Source organism: Heterocephalus glaber, unplaced genomic scaffold, assembly GCF_053883595.1.
Source record: "Heterocephalus glaber isolate CG9 unplaced genomic scaffold, H.glaber_assembly_v1.0 deba00001428, whole genome shotgun sequence".
Lineage (NCBI taxonomy): Eukaryota > Metazoa > Chordata > Mammalia > Rodentia > Bathyergidae > Heterocephalus > Heterocephalus glaber.
In genome coordinates, this window is record NW_028258293.1 from 21,409,073 (window position 1) to 21,426,430 (window position 17,358).

At 34.9% G+C, this 17,358-nt stretch overlaps 1 protein-coding gene across 9 annotated transcripts in view; it reads left to right on the forward strand.

Moving 5' to 3' along the window:
• Positions 1–17,358, forward strand: part of Stk33 (serine/threonine kinase 33) — a 214,655-nt gene that overhangs the window by 99,674 nt on the left and 97,623 nt on the right. The gene's annotated exons all lie outside the window — the stretch shown is intronic.

Genomic DNA, 17,358 nt, shown 5'->3' on the forward strand with positions numbered 1-17,358 from the left:
TTTTATATGTGGAAATAATCTTGTATTCCCAAGTTAAGTCTCACATCAAAATATGTGATCCTTTTAAAATGCTGCTGGGTTCAGTTTGAGAATATTATGTTGAAGATTTTTACATTTGTATTTATAAAGGATGTCAGTGTGTGTGTGTGTGTGTGTGTGTGTGTGTGTGTGTGTGTGTGTGTCTTTGACTGGTTTGGGTATTATTGTAATACTAACCTCAGTCTAGTTACTTAATTTTTCAATGATAGTTTTGCTAGATGTAGAATTCTTGGTTGATAGGCAGGTTGATTTTTTTTCTTTTCAAAACTTCAAATATATCATCTTTCTTCCTTCTGGTCTCCATAATTTCTGTTGAGAATTCAGCTGTTAACTTATTGAGGATATTGAGGAGCCCTTGTATGTGATGAGTTGCTTCTCTCCTGCTACTTTTCAGTTTTCTTCTTTATCTTTTGGCAGTTTAGTTGATATGTGTCTAGGTGTGATCTTTTTGAATTTGTTGAGTTTCTAGGATGTATAATGTTTTTAATTAAATTTGAAAGTTTTAGCCATTTTTTTCTTCAAATATCCTTTGTACTCCCTTATATTTTTCCTCTCCATTTGGGACCACCATTATCCATATGTTGTTATACTCAATGGTATCTCACAGGTCTCTGAGAAAGTATTTTTCTTCAATATTTTTACTTTCTGTCCCTCAAACTAGATAATTTCAATTATCAATCTTAAAATTTATTGATGTTTTTCTTCTGTCTGTTCTCATTTGCTCTTGAGCTTTTTTAGCAAAAATTTTATTTCTGTTATTGTACTATTCAACTCCAACATTTCAATTTGATTTTTAAAAAATAACTTATGTATCTATTGATAATCTGCATTTGATTTGGCATTCTTATGTTTTTAGACATAGTGTCCTTCAACTCTTCAAACATATTTAAAATAGCTCAATAGATTACTTTGTCTAGTAAGCCCAACATCTGGATCTCTTCATGACTGTTTCTGCTGATTACTTTTTTGCATTCTCTATGGAGTCATGCTTTTTTTCTTTTTTCCTTTCATGTGCGTTATAATTTTTAATTGAAAACTAGACATTTTAAATGTGGTAATTCTATAAATCAGATAATCTTCCCTCCCCTTTTTTATGTTGCTGCTGGTTATAGTATTTGTTGTTGTTTGGTGACTTTTACTAACTAATTATTTGAAACTATTTGTGTTATGTGGCCACTGAAGTGTCTGTTTATTTTAGTTGCCAACTAATGATTTGAAGAGATTTCCTTAAATGCTTGTAACCAATAAATCATTCAGTCTTTGCTATGAGACTCTGTGTGTTTTGGGATACACGTTCAACACTCAGTACATAGTTGGATGCTCTACCTTAGTCTTTACTTCCTGCATGTGCAGAGCCTTAACATCAGCCTGACATGGAAGGTTAGTGGCTTTTAAAGTCTTTCCTTGCATGTATACAGCCCTATGTTTGTGTGCATAGCTTCTTACATTCCCAGGAAAATACTAGAGCTTTTAAAAACCTCATATGGATATCTTACTTTCTAACTTTTACTTTTATACCTTTAGTTAGTATGTTTATTGCTTCTCTCAGTATTATCCATTGCCTCAGGCAGCTATAAAGTTAAAACACTTGCTTGTAATTGTTTGCAACAAACCCAACCTAGGGCTGGGGATTTAGCTCAGTGGTGCTGCCACCTGCCTTGCAAGTGCAAAGTCCCCAGTTGAGTTGGATCCCCCGTACCAAAACAAAAACAAAACAAAACAAAAGCCCAAAAACAAACCCATCCCAGAGAAGCCTCTTTTGTAGCAGTGAGTCCTGAGTCAGGTCAAATACACCTAACTTGTCAGTGAGATCTTCCAGGTAACTACTAGACAACAGTTACCCCATGACATTATTTTGAGAACGAGGATTTGGAAGTTTCAGTATCACGCCGTTCTTCCCAGTGGGTGCTAGGCTGCATAGAATTGTAAGCTATCATTTTTCAAAGTAATGTTAAAATGAAGAGCAGGAGATGGGCAAGTTAAAATGCCACCAAGCTTGCTGTTTTTACTGAAATTTTTATTCATCCATCCATTCATTCACATTCACATGTACATACTCCCTGGGTTGCTGCACACCTTTGTCTATTTTCCAGCGTTCTGAAAGTTCATTCTGATGTTTTTCATTTTTACATTACTTTCATGGGCATGATTTTGGAGGTCTCTAATCTGCCATTTTTGCCGCTCATATTCCTAGCTTAAGTTTTAACTCCTCATTTTACTTGAAAATTTTGAGCCACTCAGCTTTTGACCAATCTTCCCTTCATGAAATGCCTTCTTTGCTGCCTCTATGGACACCCTTTTCCGTTCCACAGTGAACTGACTTCTCATTATTCTTTAGAAGCTGGTGTTCCTGAGAGCTCTGTCATTGGCTCTCTTATGGTTTCATTCCACATATCCTTTCTGGATAATCTCACCTATACCCATGACTTCAGTTGCCCTTTCTAGGACACAATTGTTAAATCAAAATTTCCAACCTAAATCTGTCTTTATCTCTGGACCTGAATATTCACTGTTTCTCAGAGATCTCTATTTCAGTGTCCTAAAGGCAAAGCAAACTCAGCACATCCCAAACTGAACTGATTATCTTATTCAAGATCAATTCTTCTTCCTATCTTTTCTCAGTAAGTATTCATCAATATTCAGTATATTTTTAATTTTTCTCTTTCTCTCACCCAGTAATAGTCATCATTGTCAAATTCTATTACTCTATTTCATAAATATCTCTAAAATTTGGCTACTTTTCCTTCCCTGTCCCTAAAGCTGCTTTCCTAGTTAAGATCCCAATTCATTCTTGCTTAAACTATTGTAATAATTTTTTGTCTTCCCATCTCTAGTCTTGTCCTGCTTGAGCACATTCTCTATACTGCAGGTATAATGTGCTTTCTAAAAAGCATATTTCATTATATTACTCCTTCACTGGGTAAAGAGTTGCTTTAATAATAGATATAAAACCATCTCTACCTTCAGCTCGGGGAGCTTTGGGTATAGTGAGAAATACAGATAAATAAGTGACTATCAGTCAGTGCTTACTAGAAAAACAAATTTAATGCAAGATATAGAAATATATAAAAATTCACAAGACTGGCTTACAGTGGCCACCCACAGAGTCAGGTGTGGAAGAGTGCAAAAGGCCTGTCTGTGCACTGGAGATCTGAAGGATCCGGTCAAAGGTCTGGAGCTCAGTGTAGTGTCCCATGCAAATCTGTATCAGGAGGGCAAAGAGTCTGAGCCAGAAGGCTGAAGCATCTGTGCTGGAGGATGAAGAGTCTGTGCTGGAAATCAGGAGACAACGTTCAAGGGGAAGGTAAAGACTGAGACTCCCCTGACGAAACAGAAGTGAGCCTTCCTTCTTTGTTTCCCTTTTATACCATTCTGGTGGTACGACCTTAGGATGGGTCTTCCATACCCAAAACTATGGGGATCCAATTTAGATGGTTGTTTCTTACCCAAGTTGACACAATCAGTTAACTATCACATTGAATTGACCAAATACAATTCTGAATCTGAGATAACCAGTGTAATGCATATAGGAGAGGTGGAGGCAGATACTCAACTAAGACTCAAAAATTTCAAAAGAATTTCAAGGAGATGATATGTAAGGTGAGAAGTACAGAAAGAATAGGAATTATTCAGATGAAGAGAGAAACAATATAGAGTATTCCAGGCTGTGAGCACATGTAAGAAGGTCTAGAGAAAGAATAGGATTGCAGTGAATGAAAGAAGTTCTGTTTGCCAGAAAACTTTAGGAGAGTAGTATGAAATAACCTGAGTAGGTAAGCTAAGGCCATATCACATGGATGTATGGCTCTTGTATGTCATATTGAGGACTCTATTTTAATCTCAGGGCTATTGGGAGCTATTGAAGTGATTTTTTTGTTGTTGGGAAGAAATATGATTGGATTTGCATATTATCAAGAGTACCCTTGCTAGAGTGGAGAAATAAAATGCTTTGAATCAGAGGGCTGAATTGGAATCAGTGTGACCAGTTAGGAAGCTCTTGCAGTAATCTGGGCAAAAGATGACATTGATATGGACTAGTATATGATATAACATATGGAATGGAGAAAAGTGATTTGAGAAGTGTTTTGGAAATAAAATTGACTTGTTATGTTGAATATGGAGGTTGAAGAAGAAGGAGAAGCTAAAGAAAATTATTTGCATTATTCATTTAAGCTATTTTGATAGCTACCTATTTAGAACATAGATATATATATATATATATATATGTTTATAAGTAAGTATGTATGTATATTAGAGGCAAGAAAGTAGATGGTATTTTGTAGTTTTCTTTTTAAAAGGACCTATGCCCAATGTAAGTCTAAAGAACCAAGCTCCCTAAATAAATGCCTATTCACATGGTAAATTACTAACTGTGAGCCTAATGCTTGGGTTAACATATTAATTTCTGTGAACCTAATCTTGTATTTAAAATCAAGATTCAGAAATTAAAATCTGGTCACTGTTTTGATCAATATTTTTTTCAACTGAAAGCATAAAACTGTATTTTATAGAGTTGATTTCATTAACTTTCCTAGGCTATATAAGGTAGTTTCTATACTGGCATTTTTACTGTAAAGCAACTTATTTAAAACTTTTATAATTTTCTATCTGTAGGGTAGTGAAGGATCTCTAGGGCAAAGCCTTGTTGAATTTAGATTCAGTTTGATTTGGTCACTTTTTAATCATACAAATTTAATGTCTTCATGACTAACTTTTGCTACGTGATTGAAAAGAACACTTTTTTTTTTTTTTTGGTACTGGGGATCGAACTCGGGTCCTTGCGCTTGTGCAGCAGGTGGCGAAACCACTGAGCTAAATCCCTGGCCCATTTTTTTTAAAGTCGTGTTGCCCAGTCTGGCCTCAAACTCATGAGTAGCTGGCATTATAGGTGTGTGTCACTGTGCCTCCTAAAAGCACACTCTGAAACATAGTGTTCTTTGAATTTGAAGACTGGTTTAAAAGTTTATTATTTCATCAATAGGTCATGAAAAGAGTCATTGATCATTTTTGTGGAAGAGGTATTGAAACTCATATCTTTGGACTTTCATATTCTTCTGCATGGACTTTTAAAAAATAATACACTTACAACCACTACTCCCCAAACTATTCTGGTATTTGTTGACTGAACATGTGGTTGGATACAGTACTGTTAAACAAAAGTGTCTTTCAGTTTAATTTAATAAAGATCATCATTTTTTTTTTTTAGACAGGATTTTACTATGTTACCCAGGTTGGCCTAGAACTTCTGGGTTTAAGCAATCCTCCTGCCTCAGTCTCCTTAGTGACTGGGATTATAAGTGCTTACCATTGTACTCAGCAACTATTTTTATTTTAGTAAAAAAGGAAAATTTAATATTAATCTTTTTCAAATGTTATAGAGGACATTTTAAATAATCATAATAAAAATGGGACATATGATTTCATTTTAATTGAAGAGAAAAATCCCTTGGGTCCAAAAGAGAAATCCTTCTATTCTGAGTTGCCTTTAAAAATCTTGAACCTGTCAGTGAAATCATATAGTCTACTAATAACATGCCTAAGGCTTATTGCCTTTTCTTGGGTAACAGTATCAGCAAATGATGTGCTGTATTGATTTTAATCACATTGCTTTTACAGTTCCATTGCAAGGTTTCAGAAACTCATCAAATAAATCTGTGGCTACAGATGCCTCCTTTCTTTGAAAATCTAATCATTTACATATTATTCCTTCTCAATCAGTTGTTAAGATATAATATAGACTAATAAGATTATGTATTTATTTCTGTGGGCTTGGCTAAGCTAAAATGTTCTCCTTGAGGTTGAGTACTTACATATTTGAAAATTAAGGTTATTATAAATGTGATAGTTATGTGTCTGGTAGCATTCAGAATCTACATAAAATTAGTTGCTTGTGGGGTACTTCACCAACCCTCTTCTGTTATAATTCATCTGCATGCATCTAGAACAAACTCCCATATGGTTGTATTCTAAGCTAGCAGTGAACTAATTAGATGGCAATTTGTATTTTGGAATCCATGCAGAACAATATTTGGATCACTAGGTTGAGAGATTGTCACTGATAAAATAATTTTCTGATGCAACTATCCATTGGGTTTTGGCAGAACTGTGCAACAATAATAAAAGCCTCCGTTTATTAAGAGCTTCAAATATATCAAGACCTCACATACCTTATATCCCTTCTCTATAACACTCCTGTCATGCCATATACATACATTGTGTATGAGAAAGCTGAGGTCAGATAGTTTAAGTGACTAGTGAGGAATTTGAGCCTTGGGCTAACACCAAAGCTTGGGTTCTTCTTGCCTTAGCAAGAGTATATGGATTTTATTTTTAAGTTTCTGTACACATAAAGGTGAGTAATTGTTTCAGATCAGTTCTGGGAGTTTAGTGCTCATATATTGTTTATAATTTTGGTATCTTTAGACTCTCAAATGGTAGAACATTTCTGTTTCTTTGGACTGATACAGTTTTATTGGTAATGGTGCTGCATTTGAAATAGGTGTGTATTTGTGTGTGTAAAAATTAATATTTTATTTTATGAAAGTTAGAGTGGGAAGCTTCCTTTGGAACTTTTGTAACTTTGGTATAAATTATTTCTAAGCCATATATTTTATGGTATTGAAACACTGACTAAGTGAGTTTCTCATTAAAGTATAGTATACTCATATGGCATTAAATTTGAATTAATTTACTGGCTAGAGCCTATTTTTTATACTTTTGAAATTTTTAGTTTGTATTTTCAGCAGACATTGATACTCTGTGTTCCTCCTCATTCTGAGTTTCAACATACTTACTAGAAGATTTAGTGTTTGCTGTTTGCTGGTCACTCTTGTTCACTCACATATGTGGCTGACTAGTGTCAGGGTTGGACATGCCCACCTAAGAATATTGCGGTGTAGAGGACCTTTCTTTCTGGCAGCTTTCTTATGACCTGCCTTACTCCACTTGTCCTTTGTGCCTGGTTGAATCACTGTTTCTATTTTAGCAAAGATACTGTTGTTTAACTGTAATCTTTCTAGAAGAGCTTCTTCCCTTTTCTCATTTTTAACTGAGACGTAGCTTTCTTCCTTCTTTGTTTTTGCCGAGAACCACCTTCTTCCTCTGGATCCCCAGGCACTAGCCCTAGTTGGTGGTAGTGTTGCTAGAGGGCCTTTTCATGATTTGTGTATCTTGTGAACTCCAGCCCATTCTTTAAGACTTAGTTTGACTGTCACTTGCCCTATGGAATCTTCTTTGGCCGTTTCCTGAGCAAGTGAGTAATATTGATATTTAAAACAATAATATGTGCCAGACAAAATATTAGACATTTTACAAGTCTTATCTAGGTAATCTTACAACAGCTGTAAAAGACAGTTGCTATTACTGTATTATCTTTACGTTCTATATGAGAAAACAGAGCCAGTAAGTGGTACAGGTGGAATTAAAATCCTTGTCCCTTTCATTCCAAAAATTATGTTTCCCACTAAATCATGTGCCTTCCCTAGTCACTCCCTCTTTTGTATCATTTCTGTGCTTTGCACATACTTATTGACATCGTAATCCTTATTACTAAGGGTCATGTCTCGATAATCTCTTTAACCCTAGCACCCAGGATAACCCTTGATATATAATAGGTATTAAAATATTTGCTAGACACCTGCTATCAGAAAGTTAGATTCTCTCTTGGCCTGTTGTCCTGCTTGGACCTCTGGTATACTTTCTGCTTAATTCCCATTTGCCCTCTGGACAGTCTTCCTGACCAGCTTACAGAGCCCTTGTCAGGAAGTACCTCTTAACACGTTTTTGGGTAATGCTGGTGCTAGAGTCAGACTCTTTTTCTCTCCTATTCTGCAAACATTAGCAGCCATGTCATATTGATTCCCCAGGTATGATGTTCTAAGTGATTTTATTTTTCTGCAAGTTTTAGGTTTGAGTGCTCTGGGTAAATGGCTCATTACTAGGATGAAAAGAAATAGGCTCTTCCAGAAAAGAGCCATCCTTACTTGACATGATGTAGGTAGGGAGCCTATGTCTCACGTGATTCTCCCCCTCCTCTTCCTCCTCCTCCTCCTTCTCCCCTTTCTTCTTCTTCTTAATACATGGTCTCACTATGTAGTTCAGGATGGCCTCAAACTCATGGTGATCCTCTTGCCTCACCCTCCCAAGAGTTGCGATTACAGGCATGTGCCACTATGCCCAACTTCCCATAATTCTTTTTTGGTCTTGGTTATGACATACATGTTTTATCATGAAAGAAATATGAACCAATTATTGCTAGTTGCACACTGCAAAAATAATGATATTTTGTTGAGTAGTAAGAATTATGACCAAAGTCTATAGTTGTGGGGGCCTTAGTAAGGCAAGCAGAAACGTTTGGGATTTGACAGTATGGTCCATCACTGAAATAAATACTTGTGTTCATATTCTTCTAGATTCCTGAAAACCAAACATCTTGACTAGAAGATAAATATGGTAGTGCGGTTATAACATCTAGTCAAAAAGAAAATTTCCAGCATCAGGTAGAAATTTAGCCTGGTTTGAGTCCACCTTGGTGTAGAGATTTTGGTGTTTTGCTACAAAATAGAGTAGGGGTTGGATTTTGGTGCAGTTGTTTTGTCCAGAAGATTCACAAATACATTCTGACTGTATTTGCATGTGAGGCCATTGGCTATCTAACCACCTGTGTGGCACATTATTTTTTTAAGTTCCAAAGTACTGTTTTTATCAATTGATGAGTCATTTTAAGTCAATAATCCTTATTTAATTTAGGTCTTTTGCTGGACATAATAACAAACTGAACAGGACATGGTTCACAGCTTGGAGGGGCCTCATAGACAAATAGGTTTTGCTATTGTTTTCTGTTTTATTAAATTAATTTCTCTGAAGCTTGAATCTGATGGTGTGTTGTTGTAGACTGTTTGGTGTTCCCTAATTTGCAGAGGTCTGACCACAAGGGGAAGTTGACTGGATTCCTCTGTTTGTGCTTTAGTCTTTGAATATGACCTTGAGGGTAAGAATGAATTTTCTCATAAGATACGAAACATCTGAGTTGGAGCCTTATGTGATCATTAATGTCAACTTGACTAAATTGAGAAATGCCCTGAGGATTCATTAAGTATGCTTCTGATGTGTCTGGGTGGGTTATGGAGGTGTGATCTTGTATATGATCCTTGGCCCCTCCCTCTCTGGTGCTGTTTTCTTTTTACGCTTCCTAAAAGCTATCAACTAAGCAGCTTTGCTCTGCCATGTCTTTCTACCATGATGTTTCTGTCTTCAACCCAGCCAGTTATGGACTAATTCTCCTGAAACTTTGAGCCAAATTAAACCTTTCTTCTTTTAAATTGTAGATGTTCAGTATTGTGTCACTGCAATAGGAAAGCTAACTAATACACACTATATCACAAATTTCCTAACTAATGGACAATTTCTGGCTTTGGAAAGTTTCTTTCAATACTCTTGGACAATCTGACATAGAGAACAGGTACTCTGAATGGCAATTTTTATATTAATATATTTTCACATTCTCTTAAATCTATTATCCTCTAATTTCATAAGGGGAAAGTAGGCTTTATTTCTTACAATATCTCCTGTTTAACTGTTTCTTTTATAGCCAGGGCCACTTCTCCTTAGTACATCCAGCCTTCACTTCATCTCTTTGCTCCATTTACTCCTCACTACCACAGACCTCCTGGTAAATTTTGATGAGGGCTTCCTTACAAGTGAAACTCTGTTAGTTGAGGTAAATTTGGGGCCTTCAACTTGTTTGACCTAATCTTTTATGTTAGGAAAGCAGTGATTCATTTTCATAGACTTTTAGGGCCAAAAGAGACCTCAAGATGTCCTGGTCAATGCTAAATCTCTTCTATGGCTTCCTTGCCAACTGACCTTCTATGTACCAGGAAAGGCCTGTACTGGTATAAAGCTCTCCAGGTTTAGTTATATATAGGAAAAGACATTGGATAACAACATTAAAGAATCAGAGAGCTTCTTGGTCTTATCAAGCTTCTTTGAACTAAATTTTCTTTATAACACTTTTGTTCTTAGGTTAAACTGTTAGTATAGTGACACACATAAGATTGTCCCTTTATATTGCAGCTTAATCAGTGGGAATGTTATGCAAATTAAAATAGGAAACAAAACTAATAGCACATATCAACTATTAAACATTTTTAAAAATTTCTGAAATAATGTAAATTTAAAATATGCTGTAAATCATTTAATAAGATAATACAGACTGATTCTCCTAATTGTGTCCTTAATGGAAATTATAAACAAATATTGGCCTTTAAAATATAAGACTATGACCTAGAAAGCTCATTTGGTTTCTCTTTAAGCTTAGTAAACAGTTATGAGCACATATAGTTAAAAAGTGAATATTCAGTATTCAGCGTGGTCTGATTATCTAATGTCAGACAATCCATAAGTTTTTTTTTTTCTTCACTTGAATAGAACACATTTTTGACTGAATTGACTGACTGTTTGGGTTCCTTGTAGACATAGTCTTAGCAAAGAAAACTAAAAAATTGTTTTTGTGGAAAAAAATTGTATCTAGTTTTATCTCATAAAACCATTCTTGTGTTTATTTTCTTGAGGAAATTGCTATAAGTATATTTTCTAGGACCAATATGTAAGAGACCTTTTTATGATTAAATAAAAGCTCAGAGATTTTCAGTATCAGAATTGTTCCATTGACTTGCCTTAGTTCTGAAAATAAAATGGAAATCGTTAGCCAAAGGAAAGCTCATGCATTAAATACTGATGTGATTTGAACTTATTTTATTTGCTTACATTATGTCTAATATCTATGTATGTCAAGTCTTTGGGGACACAAAGAAACATTACATCAGAAAGGTTTTTGGTTTTCTAATACATATTTTTATATCTAAAGCCCTGTTTAAACATAATTCCATGGTTTTATAGAAGAAGAGCTATTAATCTTTGTGCTTATATAAAGATAGGTTTGCAATACTTGATTAATTTTATGCCTCTAAACTATGAATGGCATCCTTTGGCTTGTTAGATAGTAGATTTATTTTAGCAATAAATCTTTTAAATTAATTCATTAATGAGAAAGAAATAAATGTGAGTAAACATTTGTTCTATTTTGTTTTTTTCTTAAGCTAAAATAATTAGAATTCAGCCAGCCAAAAAGAAGTTAAATTTGAAATCTAATTCTTGTCAAGAAATTTTGCATGTAACTATTCAACCTATTGTTTTAGAATTGCTGCGGTAAGAAAGTAGAACATTACTTTGGCAAATGTGGTAGTTGGCAGGCTGGAGAACAGAAATGAAACTCCTTAGTGAGTAATAGGAACTCCTATGCTTTCTGAATATAGCTACTGAAAATACCTCTAAGGCAATGGATAAATCAGAAAATGGGAACAAGAAAGTGTTTAGAAGTTTATGTCAGTGTCAGTGATGTCATGATGATGATTTATTGAGAATTGTTGAAAAAATAAAGGAAATGCTTTCTGAACAAAGCTAAGGAAAAAAGAACTGCTTTTAGATCCTTCAAAAGCCATTTTAAATGGAAAATTTATTCACTTATTTAATAAATTTTATTATATATCTTTGAGGTTTACAATATAGTTATAGAATTTATATAGGAAGTAGTTAGTATAGTGAAGCAGATTAATGTATTTATTATCTAACATAGTTACTTCTTTTGGGACAAGAGTAACTAAAACCTACCTGTTTAGGGCTGGGGATTTAGCTCAGTGGCACTGCTCACAAGTACAAGGTCCTGAGTTTGATCCCCAGTGCCAAAAAACCCCACAAAAACCCAAAAAACCAACATACCTGTTTAATAAAAGTCCCTAATACAATAGCATTTTTATTAACTTTAGCCTTCATGTTGTTGTACAATAGATCTCTAGGCTTGTTCATTCTACACAGCTGCTGTTTCGTATCCTTTGACTTACGTTTTTCCATTTCCTTTCCCCTCTCCCCTATGTTAACCACCATTTCATTCTCTGTCTTGTGTATTTGAGCTTTAAAAAAAACCCCTCACATGTAAATGAAATTATGCACGTTTCCTTTCTGTGTTTGGGTATTTCACTTAGCATAATGTTCCTTAGATCCATAGCAAATGGCAGTATCTCCTTTTTAGAGACTGAATTATATTCACATATCACATTTTCTTTATCCATGCTTTTGTCAATGGGGATTTAGATTGTTTCACATCTTGGCTACTGTAAGTAATGCCACAGTGAACAAGGAAGTGAAGCTATCTTTAGCAGGTCGTGACTCACTCTCTCCTCTCTGTCTCTCTCTCTCTCTCTGTCTCTCTCTCTAGCTAGAAAAAAATGAAGACAACAGCTTCATTTATAATAGCATTAAAAAAGAAAAAACATGAATAAATTTAGACAAAAGATTTGTACATTGAAAACTAAAAAACTTGATGAAAGAAATTAAAGAGGCAAAAACTACTGTAAATGGAAAGATATCCCATGTTCATGGAAGGGCAGAATTAATACTGTTAAAAATGTCCATGCTATCCAAAGCAGTATACAGATTTATCACAATTCCTGTCAAAATTCCAATGCCATTCTTCACAGAAATAGAAAGTTTCTAAAGTTTATATGGAACTATCAAGAAAAAAATCCTCAAGTAACCAAAATACTAGGAGAAAGAAAAGCAAAGTCAGAGTCATCACAATTCCTGATTTAAAATTGTATCACAAAGCTATAGTAATTAGTAATTAAAATAGTATCATAGTCACATGAAAAAAGGCATATGGACCAATGGAACAGAATAGAACCCAGAAATAAATCCAAACAAATATGGTGAACTAATTTTGGACAAGAACACCAAGATAACACAATGAGGAATGGGTAGACTTCTCAACAAATGGTCTTGAAAAAACTGGATTTCCATTTGCAGAAAAATGAAATTTGGCCCGATCTTACAGTATAAGATCTGATATATGATATCATCTCAAAATGTATGACAGATCTAAATGTAAGATCCCAAACCATGAAGCTTACAGCAGAGAACAGAGAAGAAAAGGTTGTTGACAGGGAATTTCTGAATACACCAGAAACTCAGGCTACAAAAATAAACAAATAGGACTACCTGAAACCAAAAACTTTCTGCATAACAAAGGAAACAACAAAATGAAAAGGCAACCTATGGACTGGGAAAAATAATTATAAACTACACATCTGATAAGTGGTTAATATATATATATATATACACATGTTATATTAACTCAATAGCAGAAAAACAGAAATCAAATATCTAAAATCTTGTTAAAAAATCCTGTTGAAATTTGTATGTGTGTGTGTGTGTATGTGTGTGTGTGTGTAAAACTGGAAGGATATGGTAAGTATGCTTTTAGGAGTATTGTTTACAGTGTGGGAACTCAGTACAGTTTAAATAAACCTTTACATTATTAACAGTTCTTACAGTTTCTTATAAAAAGTGCCATAAAATAAGTATACTTAATGCATACATAGAATGATACCTTACACATCTGATGTGAAACATTTCTAAACCTGCAGTGAGAAAGTAGTATTTTTCCTAAACATAAAGGCTATTATTTGCAGATCTATTCCACTGCTCTGAGTCAGTGATGGTTACAGGCTTTATATTTAACTGGAAATGCAAAGCATTTTCTTCTAGGCTTGAAGTTAAATCATGTTGTAAAGTGTATATGGGTACATTCTGAGTTGTCTTTGTCCTGCTACATTTACTTTAAAAACAAGGGAAACCATTTGTAAGAGGTGTGTATATGTGCGCATGTGTTTGTTCAGTGGCATCAGACACATTATTTTCTCCCTCTGCCTGTTTGAAAGGTACTTTTTATGCACCTTTCCTAATGCTTGCCATTATGAATTTTAACAGAAAAGTTCTCCCCACTACTTTGATGAAAGATCATACGTATTGAGATGACTTGCCTATTATTTCTGTCTAAATAACCCTGGAATACCCAGTACCCATCACCTGGGATAAATACACATTTGACATTTAGGATTTTTGCATTTATTCACAAATGAAATTGGCCAATAAAATTTCTCCCCCTTTTTGGGAACCCTGCCATGTTAGCTAACTGAATAAAGTGAGCTACATGGCTTTGCATTGCTCTGCAAGTTTATACGGAAATCATCTGTTCACTGAAAGTGGAAAAGAGCTCCGCTATAAAACTTGCTGAGTGAAATAATAAGTGCTCTGAAGAGAAAGTAAGGTGAAAGAATTGAGTGAACACACTCTTTTGGATCAAGTGTATAGAAAGGGCATCTTAAATGAGAAGAGACCACAGTGAAGTGAGGGAGCAGGTCATGTTTGAGAGAAAAGCAACATAGGCAGAAGAAGCAGAGGGCAAAAATCTTCTTGCTTGGCAGAGTCAAGGAACAGTAAGGAGACTAGATATTGGGGGGCAAGTGGTAAGATATGAAATCTGAGAGGTCATGAGGAGTCAAGTTATGTAGGGCCTTATAGACAAAATTCAACAAAACTTGCATTTTTGTCATTTCTGTACATCTTAAATTTTGTTCCTTAACTTTTTCTATCTTTTTTATTTGACTGCCCTCTTAGCATATTTTTCTACTTTGTCATGATTTTAATAAAAGTTTAGGAACATAAGTTTTCTTTTAAGTACAGTTTTGCTACATGCCTTAACTTTCTAGGATGTAAATCATATGGTATCCCTATATCTGTAAGGGAACTCAACAAGCATAAGTTATTAATGAGCACATTGCTGCCCCAAACAAAATCAGGATTCTCGCAGTAGGGAAGAATGGGATAGTAAATATTGGATAAGCTACTAGCAATATCTCTCATAAAATCCTATGGGCCTGGCAGGCTTTCCGGGGGACTCATGTGTTATATATGTTGTCACCAAATATTACAAAATTGAAAGGTATCCAGTGTATTTTATGAAATTTTCCAGCATCTCATATCAAAACCCAACAAAGATGGCTGAACAGGAAAATTATAGACCAAGTTAATGTATGAATATAACTGTGAAAACTCAAAATACAAACATGCCAATTTTTCAGTACCTTAATGGAACCATCCATTATAAGTGCATAAGTTTCATAGTATAAATGCAAGAATACTTTAATATTAGGAAATATTTCAATACAATACGACATATCAGAAGATCCAATAAAATGTGATAATCAAAATAGATAAGGTCTTGGTAAAATATTGTTTGATTAAAAGACCGATCTTAAGACAATTAAGACCAGAAATATATTTCTTTAATGAAATAAAGATATTTAACATCCTATTCTGGCCAGGTTTATCCCAGTTTAAAGAATAGAAGTTTAGTCCAGATATCTCAAACCTTCTAACTCTTTGACTAGAATAATAGCTTTAAAGAGTGTCTGAAATAGCATGCCATAAAACCATAATAATGTGCTCCTAGTTACTTCTGCAAGTTTCTCAAGGTATTCCCTTCTCAGTACTGAAGAGTACATTCCTTCTTCCTTCCCCAGCTCAGATCATCCCAGAATGCCACTAGTTTGGTAGAATTCTGGGCATCCTGTTCTAGACCCAGGGTAAAATAGCATCCCCTTATTCCTATTTTTGCAATGTAAGTATAAAAATGAGATTACTTCTAATATTGCCTTTAAACTTTTAGAATTGGGTGGTTTCATGAAATCTTATTCCTTTGTGAAGTGTGTAATAAGAATGTACTCTGATAATAAATAGATTAAGGCTTTAAATTCTGAAACCACAGCATTTTGTGGGGAGAGGGGCAATATGGAGGATTGAAATGCTGACCCTTGCAATGAGCTACATCTCCGGCCCTTTTTGTTATTTTTTATTTGAGACAGGGTCTCACTAAATTACTAAATTGCCTAGGCTGGGTTTGAGATTGTAATTGTCTTGCCTCAGCCATCCAGAATGCTGGGATTATGGGCATGTGCCACCACACCCAATTGTAATGTATGTTTGTTGGATTCTCTTCCTTTGCATTTAATTTCTTGTTCTGCCCCATGGATTCATTCTGCTGGGCTTCCTGGGGTTGTGATCCTCATTGTCTTTTCCTAGGATATTGTCTAAAATTTTTTGGAGTGCTGGTTTGGTATTCATGAAGTTCCTAAGGTGCTCTTTGTCATGAAAGTATCTTATTTCTCCATCAATTTTGAAAGATAGTTTTGCAGGGTACATCGATCTGGGTTGGAGGTTGTTTTCCTTTAGGGCTTGAAATACATCACTCCAAGCTCTTCTTGCTTTGAGGGTTTGCATTGAGAAGTCTGCTGTGATTCTGATGAGCTTTCCTTTGTATGTTATTTGTTTCTTTTCTCTAACTGCTTGCAGAATTTTGTTCTCTTTGGTTTCTGGAATCTTAACTATTATATGCCTAGGTGTAGATTTTTTTTGATCAAGGCTAGTTGGAGTCCTGTATGTCTCACTTTTCTGTATGTAGAGTTCTTTTTCCCTGCTTGGGAAGTTTTCTGCCATCCCTCTGTGAAGAGTTTTTTTATGTCGTCTGCACTCTGTCCTATTTCTTCATTGACTCTGATCAGTCTAATGGTATTCTTTGCATAGTCTAACAGCTGCTGGATTGATTTTTTTGTGGTCCCTTACTATTTTTAAGAAATTTTTCGTTTCCTGGTCACTAATTGCAATCCTGCCTTCTATATCTGAAATTCTATCCTCACATTGGCTCATTCTGCTGTGTAGACTTTCAGTGGAGTTTTTAATCTCCTGGAAATCTATTTGTATCTGTTTTATGGATTCCATTTGTTTCCTATGTTGGGATTCCATCATGTTCCTCAGCTCCTCTATTTTTTTTATCTGTGTCCTCTCTATATTTATTAATCATGTCTTGCACTATGGGCACAATCTCTGCTGTTACCTGAGAAGTTATTTCAGATTTCATTTTTTCCAGATCCTCTTTTGTTGCCAGTTCAGGGAGTCCAGGTGATTGAGTATCGGATTATTTCATCTCATTTCCCTTTGGGGTTGCTGTAGGTGATCTGGAAGTCTGGTTTTGAGACTTCTTTATATGTCTTCTCATTTCGACAGTGTGTGTGTGTGTTTGTATGTGTTTGTGTGTGTATGTTGCTGGTGGCCATGTGGCTCACCTCTTCTGTGCTGGGGACAGTGGTACAGCCTGTAATGTATGTTTTACACCAGTATTTTTAGATTTTTGTTTACCACAATCCACAGTAACATTCTATAATATATATTTGGATAATTAAAAGTTTCATAGAACTTACCAAGAATTTATGCAAAATACTGTGATATTATCTATTTTGTTCTACTTTATTAAAAAATGATATTCATCAAAGATGATTTCATAACCCATTACTTCAGCTTAATAAGACCCTATTTTAGACCACGTTTTTCAGCAGGTTTGTGGTCAAATTTTTTGTTAATATTAGT